The following is an 18,755-nucleotide window of genomic DNA, read 5'->3' as shown; positions in this document are numbered from 1 at the left end:
CAGTATTGTCATTTAATTATGCTGTATTTGACGAAATGTTTTGGAACTTGAATGTGTAGCGTAATACTTATGTGTTTGCATTATTGTTCGGTATTACTACGCCATGGATTGTGTGTGTCCGTTTTATTACAGATTGTTTGTTGAACTTGTTTTCTAATGTATATCGAATAGAATTTATAGCTCCCACTTTACATGTAGAAAGGACATTTTGAGCAATGTTATTTTCTTTGTATTACACAAAATGTATGTAAAGTAGTTCCGAGTTGCTCCAGAGAGGACAATTATTCATTGGTTGTTGTGATCACGTGACCATTTATGGAAGGTTATATATATGAGCAGCGAACGCCAGTTTCATCACGACGATCGTAACGATCAGATCATATTACGTCATCAACATCACTGACTGTAAATTACTAGTGACTTAGGTAAAAGAAAATAATGTAAACTAATACAAATTAAGTAGTGTATAATTTCTCCACCGCACGGACACCGCAATCCACTGTGTTTTATTAGGCCAGAGATGCTAAGCTAGGACTTTATATACTCATAGATGTACTGACTGTTTTGTTATATTTCATTGAACTTTGAAGTCTTTATTAAATGAAATATTTGAAACGAAAAAATGGAACTTGGTTATGATTTACAAGGATGTGAAGTAAATTATCAAGGGTGTTTAAATACATGTGACGGGCTGAGGATGCCCCCCCCCCTTTTTTTATATGTGGACGGATGTCATGAGTAGTCCTGATAAAAATGTAATTTTATAATTTATTGAATTTACACGGGATGGAAACATTGTAAGCTGATTGGCATTTGACAGGGTGCTGAGGAAGCTTACAATTTTTGGTGTCAGAAGTGGGATGTCCTACCATATACGAGGACATCTAGGATACGAACCCGTACTTTAATACCTGTCAAGTACTGAAATAGAGTGGATTGCGGACTGTCGTGTGGTGGAGGAAAAAAAATCTATTTTTAAAATAACGATGTACATATGTTCTTGTTACTGTTTTTATAGTTAAAAATGGAGGATGCTACTTCGCCGGATCCTGAAGTATTTATAAATGAACATAAGGAAAATGTTCAGTTAGGCCAAGGGGACGAAACAAATGTCTGTGGGAGGAACATTGATGACGAATATTTAATGGCAAATGAAAATCCTTTGGAAAGACATGACAGTGACGATGACGACGAAGTAGGACATAATTTCCGTCGGCTATCTGATTATCAGTTAGCTGACGACGCATATAGTGATCACAGTCGCATTTCTACACTTATGATCAAACCCGAACCCTACAATGGAAAAGAAAGTTGGGAGGAATACTTTTCTCACTTTCAAGACTGCGCTGAACTTAGCCACTGGGACGACAGGACAAAACTTCTCTTCTTGGCTGCTAGCTTACGTGGACAAGCCAGGACTTTCTACATGAGCCTAACACTTGAGGAAAGACGCACATTTAAAATTCTTGTTCAGCGTATGGACCAGAGATTTGGTAGCTCAAAACTCAAAAATAGGTGGCTTTCAAAACTGGAAATGCGTAGGAGGATGCCTGGAGAAAGTATTGCAGATGTTGGAGACGATATACGACAATTATCACAAAAAGCTTACAGTAACTTGGGTATTGCCGCTCAGGAATCTCTAGCACTGAACCACCTTTACAAAATTATTTCCGTGGAAATGAAATGCCATTGTATTGACAAGGAGTGTAGCACTGTTGCAGAAGCAGTAGATGTCATTGAGAGATACGAGTCAATAATGGGGGATGGGGATAAAAAGAAAATAAATGTTAGACATGTGGATCAAGAACAAGAAGTCAAACACCCTACTGGAGAGCAGAAATCAAATAACCTAGAACAAACAATCAAGTCACTAATCGATAGATTAGAGAAACTGGAAAGTGCACAGAGAATGCAACCACGGAAGGGCAATAACTCTTGGACTTGCTTCATCTGCAATTCACCAGATCATCTCATGAAGGACTGCCCAGATCGATGGACAAGAGGACAACAAATGACCACGACCACTAACCCGAATAGAAGACATGGGAGTGGAAACATGAGAGATAACAGATATCATTAAGTCAGGAGTCGGCACAAGAGGAATGTCTTTCTGTTGGAAATGAACATACTAGGACTGGCCACACAGGGGATATAACTCTCTTACGGGACAATGGATTTTATACAAAAGGAAACATATTTGACAATAGATTTTCTAGTAGATAGTAGATCTACTAGTACTGCATCGATTATTTCATATGGAATTTTTACTAAACTCTCAAAGGAAACTAGCTCTAACATACGGCCTGCAACCTCTGACATTCAGGATGTAAATGGGAATTTAATAGAGAACATCAGGACCATTGTACTGGATGTATCTTTTGGGAAAGAAGCATTGCCACACGAATTTGTAATTTGCAAAATTTCACAAGATAGGATCCTTGGAAAGGACTTTCTTCTTAATTACATCACAAAGATAAATCACCAAAGGATGGGTTTGCTGTATTAACTTCAAAATGAAAAGGACCTTGTAACAGGACAACTAGATGACTTGACTTAATTTATAGGATAGGTTGATGATATATCGAGGCATCAACTTGCAACCCTGGTTCAGGAAGTTCATACCACAAAACTAAATGATGTCGGACAGTAGTTTGATGATACCAGATTTTTTTTGTTTTATTATATTGACACATGTCTAAGATGGATGTTGTCCTAGGTGGTGCACCACACTAGGTGAATGTGTAGATAGTGACTGGCCATTACTATTAGTGCACATTAGGACCTCAGTTGTCTAGGGCTGGGCCGGACTGCAGGTGGACCTCAGTTGTCTAGGGCTGGGCCGGACTGTAGGTGCATGGACATCAGTTGTCTAGGATTAGACGGGACTGATGGGAAACAGTTGTCTAGGGCTGGGGCGGACTGATACTTTTGTTGATTTCAATCTACTACTGGAATAAAATTATAAATGGATAATTGATGTCACTTCCAGGATCAAAAAACAATGAAGAATAAGACCCGACTGATTGACTGACTGATTCCCATAGGAACCTACCTTTATGAACTACATCCAATTCTAACAAGAATTTCCAATCTTGTACTAGCTTATGCACAGGGAGCTGTAAACTTTATACATGGGATGGATGGTGGATTTTCATGGTGGAGACGAAGAGATGGAGAAAGAAGTAACAGAGAGATGAAGAGATGGAGACAGAAGTAGCAGAGAGGCGAGATGGAGAGATGGAGACAGAAGTAGCAGAGAGACGAGATGAAGAGATGGAGAAAGAAGTAGATGAAATGGTATCAGACGAGCAGGCAGATGTGTGAGAATTTCCGAAAGAAGCGGTTGAATGCAGGAAGAATAAAGATTTCATTGATGATGGAAGTAAGAAACTAGCAGAACCAGACGATTTTGATTAAGACTGTAAATTCAGGAGAATTTGACTTTTTAAGTGGGGGGAAGTGTAATATGCATGGGGGTTGGACTTTAGAATATTGCATATTAATTAATCACAGGCTGATGGTGGAGTGTTTGTACGTGAAGTAAAGTAGCATCCAGTTGTAAATCTATAAGAAATGTTTTATTTTTGATGTTATTTCATTATCTTATTGTTTACTTGAATTATTGATGCAATACACATTGCACTTCGACATTGTAATGTAAACAAATGCTGTTTTTGTGTTACTAGACGATCTAGCGAGATATTGTTGAACAGACAGTAAGGGACAGTGATACTGAGATGTTGTATGTCAGTTTTTCATCATTATCTACCATATTACGACTGTAATTTACTTACTTATTTCAGCATTATCACATGTGTTGTAAATTGGGCGCCTGCCATCTTTCTTACGAAGAAATTAGTCATGTGACATAAACATTGTTGTTTTACAATTGATAAGATCGAAATAACACTGTCCGTGTCCTCAAATATTCATAATTAATACTTAAATGTTATTTTATTGCAGTATTGTCATTTAATTATGCTGTATTTGACGAAATGTTTTGGAACTTGAATGTGTAGCGTAATACTTATGTGTTTGCATTATTGTTCGGTATTACTACGCCATGGATTGTGTGTGTCCGTTTTATTACAGATTGTTTGTTGAACTTGTTTTCTAATGTATATCGAATAGAATTTATAGCTCCCACTTTACATGTAGAAAGGACATTTTGAGCAATGTTATTTTCTTTGTATTACACAAAATGTATGTAAAGTAGTTCCGAGTTGCTCCAGAGAGGACAATTATTCATTGGTTGTTGTGATCACGTGACCATTTATGGAAGGTTATATATATGAGCAGCGAACGCCAGTTTCATCACGACGATCGTAACGATCAGATCATATTACGTCATCAACATCACTGACTGTAAATTACTAGTGACTTAGGTAAAAGAAAATAATGTAAACTAATACAAATTAAGTAGTGTATAATTTCTCCACCGCACGGACACCGCAATCCACTGTGTTTTATTAGGCCAGAGATGTTAAGCTAGGACTTTATATACTCATAGATGTACTGACTGTTTTGTTATATTTCATTGAACTTTGAAGTCTTTATCAAATGAAATATTTGAAACGAAAAAATGGAACTTGGTTATGATTTACAAGGATGTGAAGTAAATTATCAAGGGTGTTTAAATACATGTGACGGGCTGAGGATGCCCCCCCCCCCTTTTTTTATATGTGGACGGATGTCATGAGTAGTCCTGATAAAAATGTAATTTTATAATTTATTGAATTTACACGGGATGGAAACATTGTAAGCTGATTGGCATTTGACAGGGTGCTGAGGAAGCTTACATAAATAACACATTTTAAATTACGACTAAATTTTCCGATTTAAAGTGATCATATTAGTGTTCTATTGGAATTTTGCATAGTTGTACTTCGCTCAATAAGATATTCACAAATCCTTTCTCCTATATAAACAACATTAAGAAATAATTTTAAAAAAAAGGAATATCCACCAGTTTGAATCGGCATTTTGACTTTTAGCTTACAGCTGCACCATCATTCAATTGTAGAATAGTGAGATGTAGTGGAAAAATACAAATCTGCATTGTATGGATGTTTGCAAATGTAAAATCCTGAACAAAGAAGAATAAAGAAACAACAGACAAATCAGAGAAAATTCGAATTAAGTGTAGAAAAGATTAAATTTTATGAGTTAAACTAATAATGTTAGGATTCTATTATATTTTTTTTTATATAGTTTTAATACACTCAGTTAGATATTCACTCATTACTTCTCCATTTCGAACGACATTAAGAGAAAATTAGAAAAATTGGATGTCCGCCATTTTGAATCGCCATTTTGACCTCTTTAACGCCATTTTCATGAAGGCCAACACATTTTTTCGGTTTCAGCATATTCGAAATAGGTTAAAAAACTGTGCTGTACCAAATAATAATTATATGCCGTTAGAAGTTATTTCTAGCCTTCTTTTTAAAAATCAGGACCAGACTATCAGTATAACCTGAATTAAGCTCATTTAAGTTTTTTCTTAGTTTACTACATTGAATGCTATATTCTGGACAATTCATAGAAAAAATGTTCATTATCTTCAGTACGCAGGCACGTAGCATCGTTTTTGAAAGGGAGGGGGGGGGCAGTCAGAGAAATTTTTTTACTTACCTGAAAAAGTTGACAAGCAAAAAAAAAAGGGGGGGGAAGTTGCCCAAAGTCGAAAATCTTCATGTCAACTACTTTTAGTACGAATTCCTATACTATATTTTCCGTATATCACTAATAGTGGGGGGGACCAAACTTTTAATTAATATTTCCTATAGTATAAGTAAGGCTGGGGAAAAAAGTGGGGGGGGGGGCAGGCCCCCTGCCCCCCCCCCCCCCCCCCCCTGCTACGTCCCTGGTACGGTAATTACACTTAGGACAAGATGCATCGGCTATTATATAATGATTTTTAGGTGTGCATTAAGATTACTAGCTTTATTACGTAGTTGACAGTGAAGTACACCCCTGCCCCCCTCCCCCCCCCCTTGCTGCTACGTCCCTGGTACGGTAATTACACTTAGGACAAGATGCATCGGCTATTATATAATGATTTTTAGGTGTGCATTAAGATTACTAGCTTTATTACATAGTTGACAGTGAAGTACACGCTCATTCCTGCTAACTATTTTTAGTTTTGACTTGAAAATTGATAAAAAAGGTGACATTTTCACATCAGAACTAAGATTATTCCACAGTTTTATATTTGAAGGAATAAAACTTTCATAGTATGATACAGTTCTATATAATGGTAAAGATAGATTATTACGATCTGATCTCAAACTATAAGAGTGTTGCACTGGTTGGAAAGCTGTAATAATTCGCTAAGATAATTAGGAGCAATACCACTGAAAATTTTATAAAATAATATTAGTTTATGATTAATTCTTCGCTGATATGAAGGCTCCCAGCCGAGCTCGGCGTATAAAATATAGAGGAATTTACTCTCAGACCAGTAATATTTCTTGCAGCTTCTACATGGACCTTTTCTAACAATTCTGTATTTTCTTGTGAGCAATTTGGTTGATTTTGGCCTAGTGGTTCTTGAGAAGAATGAAGGATATGGAGATAACAAACAGTATTCAATATCAAAGTCCACAAAACAATACAAAATAGGAGCAGTGCAAACGCGGACCTCCATAACATCAGAGGTGGGATCAGGTTCCATGGAGGAGTGAACATCCCCTACCGACCGGTCACACCTGCCGTTTGCCCCTTGTCATAATCGGGAAATAGCATAAAAATCCGTCGTCAATTCAGTGTATAAATAATGGACTAACAATTACTATAAAAAACGTCAGTCAGCATTTAACTCAGTAATAAATTATATTTTCTGAAAAGGTTATTTTATCAACCTTATAACTTACGAAATGTTGACTTTAAACGAGACTGTTGATATTCTTGTTTCATCAACTTGTTTGTCAATAATTTACCTCGTTTTAGAAATTGTTCATACGTAGAGCATGCTCTTGTATATCGAATCGATTGAGATACATGAATTTTGTATGCAGATGATAAAGGTATATTGCTGCATAAGTAAGGAAAGTTGACGATAGAAAAGTTAAAGTCATTACATTTATCATAGAGCTTAGTTGTTAGATTACCATTAACGTCTTCTTCAAGTCAAATATCCAAGTTTGAAACAGATGTGTCAGACTCTGGTATCTTTTATCTCAAGCTCACCAGGATGTATCGTATCGACATAGGAATGGAAATAATCATTGTTAATTGACAATACGTCGTCGATATATCTAAATGTCGAGTTAAAGAAAATGCGAAAAGATGACAACACAGCGACGACGACAACGACAGACAACTGACAAATTTCGATCAGAAAAGCTCACTGGGGCCTTTTGCTAAGGTGCGCTAAAAGTTATTCGTTGTGAAAAAATATTTTATATCTTTATTATTCAATCTTTAATACCATATTTTTGCATAATGCACATAATACATGTTTGCTATTTATTTGTTTGGTATCCAATATGCCAATTAATGCTCCTTATAAGGTTTGTCATTTTTGTATGGGACATTGGGGTCATATTTGATACCCCTTTTCTGTTGAGACTTTTCTAGGTGATCTTCTGTGTGACATTTAAACTAAGGTTACTATTTTTTGACTGCATATTTTTCGCATTTCCTGTTTCATTCCCCTTACAAATTCAAGAAATATGTACGTAAAGGAAATCATTTTTTAAGGTATGTCACTCGTGAAATTTGTTAAATCAAAAATTTACTGAGAAGTATATTTTGGATAAGTACTCATATAGAGTGACTCAAAATCGCAGAGAAAATAGGGGGTCAGAGTTCATTGACCTTTTTGCACTTGAAATTTTCACTCTTTGCTTAATTAATTAAACCTTTATTATATTTTATCAGATGTAACCATGGCAAAAATATTATCATAATTTACGTAAAATATTTTGAATAATATTTCTCATTGAAAAAATCTTGCAAATTAATGCGCGTAAATTATTGTGTGACCTTTTTGCACTAAAAAGTAACATATTTTGGGGTATTAAAAAACTTAATAGGCAATAAAACATTTTCTTTAATCAAACTTTTTACGACTTACGTGCAGATCAGTCACAAGTACTGAGTACTTTAAAATAATGAAAGAAAAAGTTGGGGTCAGTAATGTTAATTTTGAAATATTGGTCAAAATATGTGATTTTCAGGCAAAAAAATGGTGTTAATTTTATAGTGACTTATTTGACATATCTTCATTTTTTGGCAAAGTTTGTTGAAGGAAGGTGTAAAACTTGTTCTAAAAATATAAATTAAGACCTAAATTAAATATTCTTAGCAATATCATAATGGAAAATGTTCTCCGAGTAAAAGTATGTGAGGCTAAAAGTCCAAGATATTAAATTAAATAAATGTGCAGATTTGCAGAATTATCTGCTAAATATCCTTCCACCACAAAAAATAGTCCCTCACAAATTTTGCTTCTTTGTAGCTTTTTGAGCAGTTTTTTTGTTGAATGTTTAAGCATTTACATTGTTGAAAATAAATATGTTATAAAAATTGAATTTTGATAAATAGTTTTGAAGTAAGAGGTTCTGCGTGAACTTTTTCAAAAAGCTGACGAGTGACCTACCTTAACAAGAAACAATGTGTTTGTGCAACACTGATGTCCCCGTATGGCGAAGATTAAACTTTCCTTAAATGCAAACTCACTGGAAATACAATTCTGAAATATGAAAGTAGGCCAAGGTTAAACGGAAATATCCAAGGTCAAAAGATCAAGGTAATTAGTATCCAATGAAAAGTCTTGCCACTAAAAATACATATGTGAAGTATGGAAGCCAAAGCCCTAACCCTTCAAAAGTTATGGTCAAGGTTTGCATTTTAAAAGTAGGTCAAACTCCAAGGTCAAAGGGTCAAAGTTTTTGGTATCTTTTAACAAGGATTACATATGTGAAGCATGAGGGCACTAGCCCTTAGCGTTTAAAAATTATGGCCAAGGTTAAAGTTTTTTCATAAGTACAAAAATCTCCAAGGTCAAGGTCAAAAGGCCAAGGTAATTGGTATCCAATGAAAGGTCTTGTCACAAAGAATACATATGTAAAGAAGCCCTAGTCTTAACCATTCAAAAGTTATGACCGAAGTTAAAAATTTCAAAATTTAGATCAAACGTCAAGGTCAAAGGTCTTGCTATCAAATGAAAGGTCTTGTCACAATAATCAAATATGTAAAGTATGAAAGCACTAGCCCTAGCCCTTTAAAAGTTATGGTCAAGGTTTGATTTTTAAAAGTAGGTAAAACTCCAAGGTCAAGGTTAAAGGGTCAAATTTGGTGGTACCCACAGAAAGGTCTTCTCACAAGGAATACATGTGAAATATGAAAATCATAGCTTCTTGGTATCCAATGAAGGGTCTTCTCTCAAGGACTATATATGTGAAGTATGAAAGCCCTGTCGCTTACTGCTTAAAAGTTATGGTCAAGGTTAAAGTTTTTTCATAAGTACGGAAATCTCCAAGATCAAGTTCAAAGGGTCAAGGTTGTTGGTATCCAATGAAAGGTCTTTTCACAAAGAATACATTTGTGAAGTAAAAATGTCCTTGTACCGGTATCTACTGTTCAAAAGATTTGGCCAAAGTAAAAGTTTGGATTTTTGTGGGTCAAACTCCAAAGTCAAAAGGTTAAATTTACGTGGTACCGGGTGGTACCCAAAGAAAGGTCTTGTCACAAGATGTATACAGAAATATAAAAAACAGGAATAAAGATATGAAATATGAAACTCAAAGCTCCACTAAATCAAATTTTATGGGCAAGGTTAAAGTTTTTACGGACAAACAGACAGAGAGAAAGACAGACTGACAGATGGATTCGACAAAAATTATATACATGTACCCCCCCAAAATTCGTGTACGGTGGCATAAAAATAAACTTTACGTTTTGATACAACACGGACTCCACTCCACCTTTCACCTTTTACTCCAAGCCGTACGATGAAAAGTGCGTCAGTCATGTAGATACTTGTTCAAAAGTTTGTCTTTTAGGGTATCTATGACTAGAGCTATAAAAACATTCCTTGTAATAGGAGCATATATTTTTAACATTACTATTAACCCATTTTAGTCTGCAAGGTGAATGAATGACGTAGCTCTTAATCCGAGATTCCTCTTACTAAAGCCCCTCCTTTTGAGTTTTTATATTGTGACATGTGCCCTGAAAAGCAGAGGTTTGAGTCAGAGGAATCTCGGATTACATAGCTTGCTGCATATTAAAAAAATCAGTCGGTCGGTCGCCAGATGGTCGATTATAAGAAATTAATAGTGTAAATAAAACGCCCATGTATGGCTCAATGAACATGGTGTCCCATTACTCCATATGAAGTTGTGTATGATATAATAGCGTGACAATACTAACCTTGTTTTCCTTCCTCTTTTGTTTAAAAATATGGAACATACTATAAAAGGGCTTGGGGTAAAATGACGGAGTGGAGTTTTTAGCTCACCTGAGCCAAAGGCTCAAGTAAGCTTTTCTGATCACATTTTGTCCGGCGTCCGTCTGTCCGTCTGTCTGTCTGTCTGTCCGTCTGTCTGTCTGTAAACTTTTCACATTTTCGACTTCTTCTCAAGAACCGCTGGGTCTGTTTCAACCAAACTTGCCACAAAGCATCCTTGGGTGAAGGGGATTCAAGTTTGTTCAAATGAAAGGCCACGCCCTCATTCAAGGGGAGATAATTGGGAATTAATGAAAATTTAGTGGTATGTTTTAAAAATCTTCTCAAGAACCACTGTACCAGGAAAGATGAAACTTATTGGGAAACATCCTCAGTTTATAGTGTAGATTCAAATCTGTTCAAATCATGACCCCCGGGGTAAGGCGGGGCCACAATGGCCGACCAAAGTTTTACATAGAAATATATAGGAAAATTCTTTAAAAATCTTCTTCTCAAGAATAGCAGAGCCAGAATTGATCATATTTATATGGAAGCATTCTCAGGTAGTGTAGATTCAAGTGTGTTCAAATCATGACCCCTAGGGGTAGGGTGGGGCCACAATGGCCGACCAAAGTTTTACATAGACATATATAGGAAAATTCTTTAAAAATCTTCTTCTCAAGAATAGCAAAGCCATAATTGATCATATTTATATGGAAGCATCCTCAGGTAGTGTAAATTCAAGTTTGTTCAAATCATGACCCCCGGGGGTAGGGTGGGGCCAAAATGGCTGACCAAAGTTTTACATAGACATATATAGGAAAATTCTTTAAAAATCTTCTTCTCAAGAATACCAAAGCCATAATTGATCATATTTATATGGAAGCATCCTCAGGTGGTGTAGATTTGAATTTGTTCAAATCATAACTCCCGGGGGTAGGGCGGGGCCACAATGGCCGACCAAAGTTTTACATAGAAATATATAGGAAAATTCTTTAAAAATCTTCTTCTCAAAAACAGCAAAGCTAGAATTGATCATATTTATATGGAAGCATCCTCAGGTAGTGTAGATTCAAGTTTGTTCAAATCATGACCCCGGGGGAAGGGCGGGGCCACAATGGCCGACCAAAGTTTTACATAGAAATTTATAGGAAAATTCTTTAAAAATCTTCTTAAGAATAGAAAAGCCAGAATTGATCATATTTATTTGGAAGCATCCTCAAGTGATGTAGATTCAAGTTTGTTCAAATCGTGACCCCGGGGGTAGGGCGGGGCCACAGTGGCCGACCAAAGTTTTACATAGACATATATAGGAAAATTCTTTAAAAATCATTTTTTCAAGAATAGCAGAGCCATGATTGGTCACGGGAATACTTTTGGATTTAAACTTTTCAATAATCAACCAATTTCTAGTTTTTTCCTAGCCATAGTGCTCAGGTGAGTGATGTGGCCCATGGGCCTCTTGTTTCGAGTTGAGAATATTTCACTCATACAGAGACGTCATCATACACCGGTGCAGCCACGTAGCATCGATTTTGAAAGTGGGGGGCCAGCCAGAAATTTTTTTTACTTACTTACCTGATAAAGTTGACAAGCAAAAAAAAAAAGAAAGAAAGAAAAAAAAGGAAAATGTTAAGTTGCTCAAAGTCGAAAATTATATTGGGGGGTGGGGGGTGGGGGGGGGGGGGGGGGGCGTATGTAGTTCAAACTCCAAGGTCAAAGGCTCAAAGTTTTTGGTACCCAATAAAGAGTCTTTTCACAAGCATTACATATGTGAAGTATGATATATCACTAGCCCTTAGCGTTCAAAAGTCATGGTCAAGGTTAAAGTTTTTTTCATAAGTACGAAAATCTCCAAGGTCAAGGCCAAAAGTCCAAAGTAATACGCAGGTTTCGAGATTATCTCCCTTGGTGCGCTCTTTCGTTGAGGAGAGGAGTTTCGTTGCCGCGTAAACAAACAGGTGGGACAGACAAGTAGAGCTTTTTTAAAAAGCTTCCCGTCTTTAGTAACAATTGATACCGTGTATGTTGGATTTTGTATTTCACATCAGCTTTTTACTGGCATCATTGTCGATATACCGGTTTATCATAAAACAAGAAAGGGGAAAAGAATAATAACAAATTGTAAAGCGCAAGCAATAAAAATCAAATTTTATTTATAATGAAGTTAAAGAGATCTTTTTATTTGCTATACAAAAAATCATGTTAAAATAATTACCTGATTTTGTTGTTCGTTTTGTCATTTTTTTTTTAAAGAAAATAAAATTGTTAAGTCATTAGATCGTTTTTAAAGCAAAAAAAAAAAGTGCATAGAAACGAAAAAACTTCAACTATACAATACCATCTTCCAAGGAAGACGGTAATTATTTGATACCGTGTATGTTGGATACATTGCATCATCGATATACCGGTTTATCATAACTACACGACTGTCATACTACAACTTGAAAATAACCGAATTAAAGTAAAGGCATCGTTTTTAAAGCAAAAAAAAAATCGAAACAAAAAAGAAAATATCTCTTTTCGGAATAAATAAATACGGTACACATGCATCTGATCATTACACGTCGGGAATCTAAATGACATATTCTTTTCCTTATCATAACTTAAAAAACACTAACTTTTCAGAAAATGTTCGTACAATCAAGAAAATTTCTTTCGTTTTCAAGTACCCGAAAATTGATAGATTTGTAAATAAATGTATGCATAGTTGAGCTAGATAAAATCATCAAATGCATCATTGGTTAACATTATTATCTTTCTATAACATTTAATAGATTTTAAAAGCCATAAATATCGTTCTGTTATTTATGCACATTTTTATACAGACAACCTGCCCACCTCCATGCAGAAATGGGTACTTTTTGCGCCTCTATCATAGGAGAGTTACAATCTCGAAATTCGCGTATTGGTATCCAATGAAATGTCTTGCAACAAAAAATACAAATGTAAAGTATGGAAGCCCTAGTCCTAACTATTCAGAAGTTATGGCCGGCCAAGGTTAAATTTTTCTAAAAAGCAGGTCAAACTCAAAGATTAAAGGACCCAAGTTTATGGTATCCAAAGAAAGGTCTTGTCACAAGGATTACATATATGAAGAATGAAAGCCCCATCCCTTACCGTTCAAAAGGTATATGACTATGGTTAAAGTTTTTTCATAAGTACGGAAATCTTCAAGGTCAAGGTCAAAATTGTTGGTATTCGACGAAAGGTCCTTCCATAGCCAATACATATGTGAAATATAAACTTCCTGTTATATACTGTTCAAAGGATTTGGCCAAAGTGAAAGTTTGGAATTTTTGTGTAAAAGTGAGTCAAACTCCAAGGTCAAAAGGTTAAATTTGGTGGTACCCAAAGAAAGGTCTTGTCACTAGGAATACACATGTGATGTATGAAAGTCATAGCTCCACTCAATCAAAAGTTATGAGCAAGGTTAAAGTTTTGCAGACAAACAGAAAGACAAAAAGACAAATAGACAGACAGAGAGACAGACAGACAGACGGACGGACATGACAAAAAGTATATACCCCCGAAACGTCGTTTACGGGCGCTTAGAATTACTTGTGTGTTCTGAGGAGCACTGGCTTAGAATGACCAATTTGCTTTACTGAACACTGCCCTCTCATTGGCATTCTTTTGGCCACACCTACCATTAACAGACATTTCCAATAAAATACGTTCCTATAATACAATGTTTTCCCGCTATTCTGCGAAACGCGGGAAAACACCATGACGCGGGACCTGGATTTTTAAGGTCTCATCCGAAGGATCCGCAACTTTTACTTCAAGGTGCATGCCGAGCGCATGGCGAAGGAACAGTCATTACCTATTTTTTTATGGGTCAGTTGTGGCCGAGATTCAAATTCACAACCTTATGAACACGGGGAGAGCGCTTTACCGTCATCTACTACGATCAAAGCGTGGCCGATCGTGACTAAGTGCAGGAGAAACGTAGTGGAATCTTCATAGGCGCAGTATAATCGCGCTAGGGTCTTCGTGATGGAAAGTTCTACGCTCTCGCCACGCTTATTTTGAACATGTTCAAAACAAGTGTAGCGGGATCGTGGCCAAACAGAATCGGGGTAAAGTCGTAAACAGAGCGTAGTGGAAGCGCCATAATTGTACAACAGCGCGGAATCGTTGTGGAGAGATCGTAGTAAAAGCGCAGTAAAGGCGTAGGAACTTATCAAAGAAGCTCCCAATCTCTCACCGGAGGGTGTTTCTTACGCTCCGCTCAAACACCTCTTATCTGTTATCGTCTAAATTACAAAAAATTTGTGAAATGAAAATAAATTATAGATTCCCACCAACTTGGTATTTTTTTAAAAAAAAGGATGAATTAGAAATATCAATCTGTAGCACTTCTTTTGTTCTTTCAAAATTATTTGGATATGTATTAAATTAGCTTCAATATATACGGCCCCATTTTGTTTTGAATTTTTACACACATTTTCATTTTGAAACAAAGGAAACGATTGATTGATTGATTGTATATTGTTTAACGTCCCTCTCGAAATTTTTTCTCTCATTTGGAGACGTCACCGTATGCCGGTGAATGGCTGTAAATTTTGACCTTTACTCGGCACTCGGGACCATTGAGCAGTGAGGGATCTTTATCGTGCCAACCCCTGCCGCTGACACGGGGCCTCGGTTTTTAAGGTCTCATCCAAAGGACCTGCAACTTTATCTTCAAAGTGCCGAGCGCATGGCGAAGGAACAGTAGCTATCCATTTTAACGACTAGGTCAGTCGCGGCCGAGATACGAACTCACGACCTCCCGATCACGGAGCGAGCGCTCTACCGTCTGAGCTACCGTGAACGGTCAAAGGAAACGAAGTTAGAAAATGTTTACTGCTAGTATCAGAGAGCTTAAAGCACGTAACATCATTGGCAAAACATACAAACAATCAATGTGTGAACGGGTGGTTACGTGCAATGTCTCCTTTTCAACCTCATTTTGGGATACCCTAGCAAAATCTCACAAAAACATTACAAGGTGTTATAAATGCCTTACAAGATGACAGTTTATCTCTCATTTAATTGTTTCCAATGAATAAAAAGCGCTAGCAAATCATAAAAAATTCCAAGCAATTGCAACTGGGTCAAAAACTTACACAAACACACACCCTCCGTCACCCTCACAGACACACACAAAGAACAAATATCTTTCATAAGATGTATGTAAGAAGGCAGCACGACAACTAAATGGTTTGAAATGGATTGCATTCTTCAAAGCAGTCTCTGTTATCGATCTTTAGACATGCCTTAGCTCTTTGTATCTATGGCGAGAAAAGTGCAGCGTACTCATCCTTACAGATGCCCCCAAAACTCTGATGAAAAAACTTGATCCCACCTCTTATGTTTTACAGGTCTATGTTTCCTCTCCTCTAATTTTGTATTGTTTTTTATGGACTTTTGAGTTTTTCTCCACATGTTTCATTACAACATACATGTACTAGTATCTGTATATGATAGTGTACAGTGTTCCTTTGATTGTTTTCATGTCTTTTTGGAATAAAAATACTTGACAATGGGTAAGATCTAGCGAATATGGCAGAGCTCTTTAAACTTTTTTCTGTCAAAATTTCATTTTTTTCTCTAAGCTAATTTTCAACAGCATTGTCAGGTAAAGGAATATTTCCCTTGATGCCAAAATTTGAACTTTCTTTGAAGAAAAACTGTTTAACTTTCCTTGGTTCAATTTGGACAAAAAAGTTACTATTGATAGTCCTTCATTTGGGTGTATTCACCAGCGTGGTGAAACAGTTAAAGCGTCTGCTCTAAAGTCGCAAAGTAAGGAATTGATTCTTACGTCGCTGGTTCGAATCCCACTGTTGAATGTGGAGACCGGTCCTTCGGATGAGACCCATAAACCGCGGTTCCGTATTGCAGTAGATGCACCAAAAAGATTCCTCACTGCTGAATGGCCATGAGTGCCGAGTATAAGACAAACTTTTATAGTATTGGGCTTTTTCACTGGACCTCTTGATAGCCCTGGACCATTTTTAGCTCACCATGAGTCGAAGGCTCAAGTGAGCTTTTTTGATCAAAATTTGTCCGTCGTCTGTCGTCATTGGCGTTGTAAACTTTTTACATTTTCATCCTCTTCTCAAGAACCGCTGGGCCAATTTCAACCACACTTGCCACAAAGTATCCTTGGGTGAAGGGGATTCAAGTTTGTTTAAATGAAGGGCCACGCCCTTATTTAAGGGGAGATAATTCAGAAATAGTGAAAATTTGGTGTTATGTTTTAAAAATCTTTTTCTCAAGAACCACTGTGCCAGGAAACTTGAAACTTATATAGGGAAGCATCCTCAGGTAGTGTAGATTCAAGTTTGTTCAAATCATGACCCTCCGAGGAAGGGCAGGGCCAAAATGGCTGATTAAAGTTTTACATTGAAATATATAGGGAATTTCTTTAAAAATTACCTTCTTAAGAATAGCAAAGGCATGAATGATCATATTTATGGAAGCATCCTCAGGTAGTGTAGATTCAGGTTTGTTAGAACCATGACCACAGGTGGTAGGGCGAGGCTTCAATGGCGGATCAAAGTTTAACATAGAAATTTATAGGGAAATTCTTGAAAAATCTTCTCAAGAATAGCAAAGCCATGATTAGTCATATTTATATGGAAACATCCTTAGGTAGCGTTAATTCAAATTTGTTCAAATCATGACCCCTGGGGGTTGGGCGGAGCCACAACATGGAGTCCAGGTTTTACATAGAAATATATTGAAAAATTCTTTAAAAATCTTCTTTTCAAGAATGGCAAAGCCATGATTATTCAAATTCTTATGGAAGCAGTTTCAATTAGTGTAGATTCAAGTTTGTTTTAATTGAATTAATTTTTCATAATCAGACAATATGTCCGATGTGAAAATGAGATACAAGCTCACGAGCTAAGAGAACTATTGTTCTATGCTCTCTTTGTTAATTGGCTTTGTAATTCTTAAGCCTTGCGCAATTTGCGCTTTATTATAGTGTTCCGATCGGAACGACGTATCATTCTGTTGTAAATGTACTTGTAGTTTTAGAACCAGCGCACGTGGAAGATCACGTGATTCAAATCTCCATTCGTACATGACAAATCAGAGAGATTGGAACTTAATTAGCGAGCGATAAAATAAAATAAAAGCATAGCTACCTGCTTCATTACTCCCAATCAAAATATAATCCGAAAACACATTTTTGTAAATATAAACTGATTAATGCAGTCACCCAGTCACAATTCTAGATACGTTTTGGGTTTGCTGCATTCTTCAAATCATGACCCCTGGGGGTTGGGCGGAGCCACAACATGGAGTCCAGGTTTTACATAGAAATATGTTGAAAAATTCTTTAAAAATTTTCTTTTCAAGAATGGCAAAGCCATGATTATTCAAATTCTTATGGAAGCATATAGTGTAGATTCAAGTTTGTTCAGGTCATGACCCCTGGGGGTAGGGCGGGGCCACAAAGTAAGTTCAAATGTAAAGGGCTATGAAGACACAGGTAGTCAAAGAAATATGCAAGCTTAGTGTAGATTTAAGTTTGTTCAAAGCATACCCTTTCCCTTTAAGAATTCGTTGGGACCACGTTTGGGTTTGAACTTTTCAATAATAAACTGATTTCTGCTTTTTACCAAGCTACAGTGCTCAGGTGAGCGATGTGGCCCATGGGCCTCTTGTTTTGACTGGACCTCTTGGGGAAAAAAATGACAATTAATAACACAAGTTTGGGGCTCTTGGTTCTCTTTACAATAGCTAGACCACACTCTTTCTTTGATTTTTCAAAGAAAGTGACTCTCATCAGCCACGTACCTCAAATCACTTGACTCGACACTAATCTAGTGTTTCGGCGGTGTGATATATACAAGGTTTAAGATTTTGATAGTATATTAATTAGCTGCAAATATCATCAGGAGCCTATATGCACATCTGTTATACAGATTATTAAATTAGTCAGGGGAGGAGCAATCACTCAGATTTTTAATGTGTTTCATGACACAATAGGTTATTCTTAAAGAATTGTGTTGCAATCCTAATATTTCTTAGAATATGCTGGTATTTTAATAATTTTATACATCGGTTTTATTAGCGAATATCGCATACAGAATGGGGTTCCTGACTTAGAACCCATCCATCGCATATTCAATTATTTGTTTGTATATATTTGCACATTCAAATATATTAAATCTGAGTAAATAAGTTTGGTCTGCTGTGGGCTCGGCTTAGACTGAGAATTTCCCTAAAAGCCGTATCAACAGCAGCCATAAGCTTCTCCAATTGCACATTTATGTAAAGTGATGTTACATCACAGCTGACCAGCAAGTTCTCCTTGTGTGGTCGCAGAAGTTCATTCTTCAATGTGAAGTCTGAG

General features: G+C 36.5%; 1 protein-coding gene across 3 annotated transcripts in view; it reads right to left on the bottom strand.

The window, feature by feature from the left end:
* LOC134279855 (uncharacterized) overlaps window positions 1-10,422 on the bottom strand; it is a 37,034-nt gene extending 26,612 nt beyond the window's left edge. For 2 of the 3 annotated variants that reach the window (XM_062762273.1, XM_062762275.1), the window contains exon 1: window positions 10,381-10,421. The gene's annotated coding sequence lies outside the window, so the exon portion shown is untranslated. Of the gene's footprint in view, window positions 1-10,380 lie in introns of all 3 variants that reach the window. The other variant, XM_062762274.1, reaches the window with a different exon arrangement.
* Between the last annotated feature and the right edge of the window lie 8,333 nt (window positions 10,423-18,755).

The sequence above is a fragment of the Saccostrea cucullata genome, unplaced genomic scaffold (assembly GCF_032062105.1).
Source record: "Saccostrea cucullata isolate Sc308-1 unplaced genomic scaffold, CSIRO_AGI_Scuc_v1 ctg614, whole genome shotgun sequence".
Taxonomy (NCBI): Eukaryota; Metazoa; Mollusca; class Bivalvia; order Ostreida; family Ostreidae; genus Saccostrea; species Saccostrea cuccullata.
The sequence above is the reverse complement of the archived record's forward strand: the minus strand, read 5'-3'. Positions and strand labels throughout refer to the sequence as shown.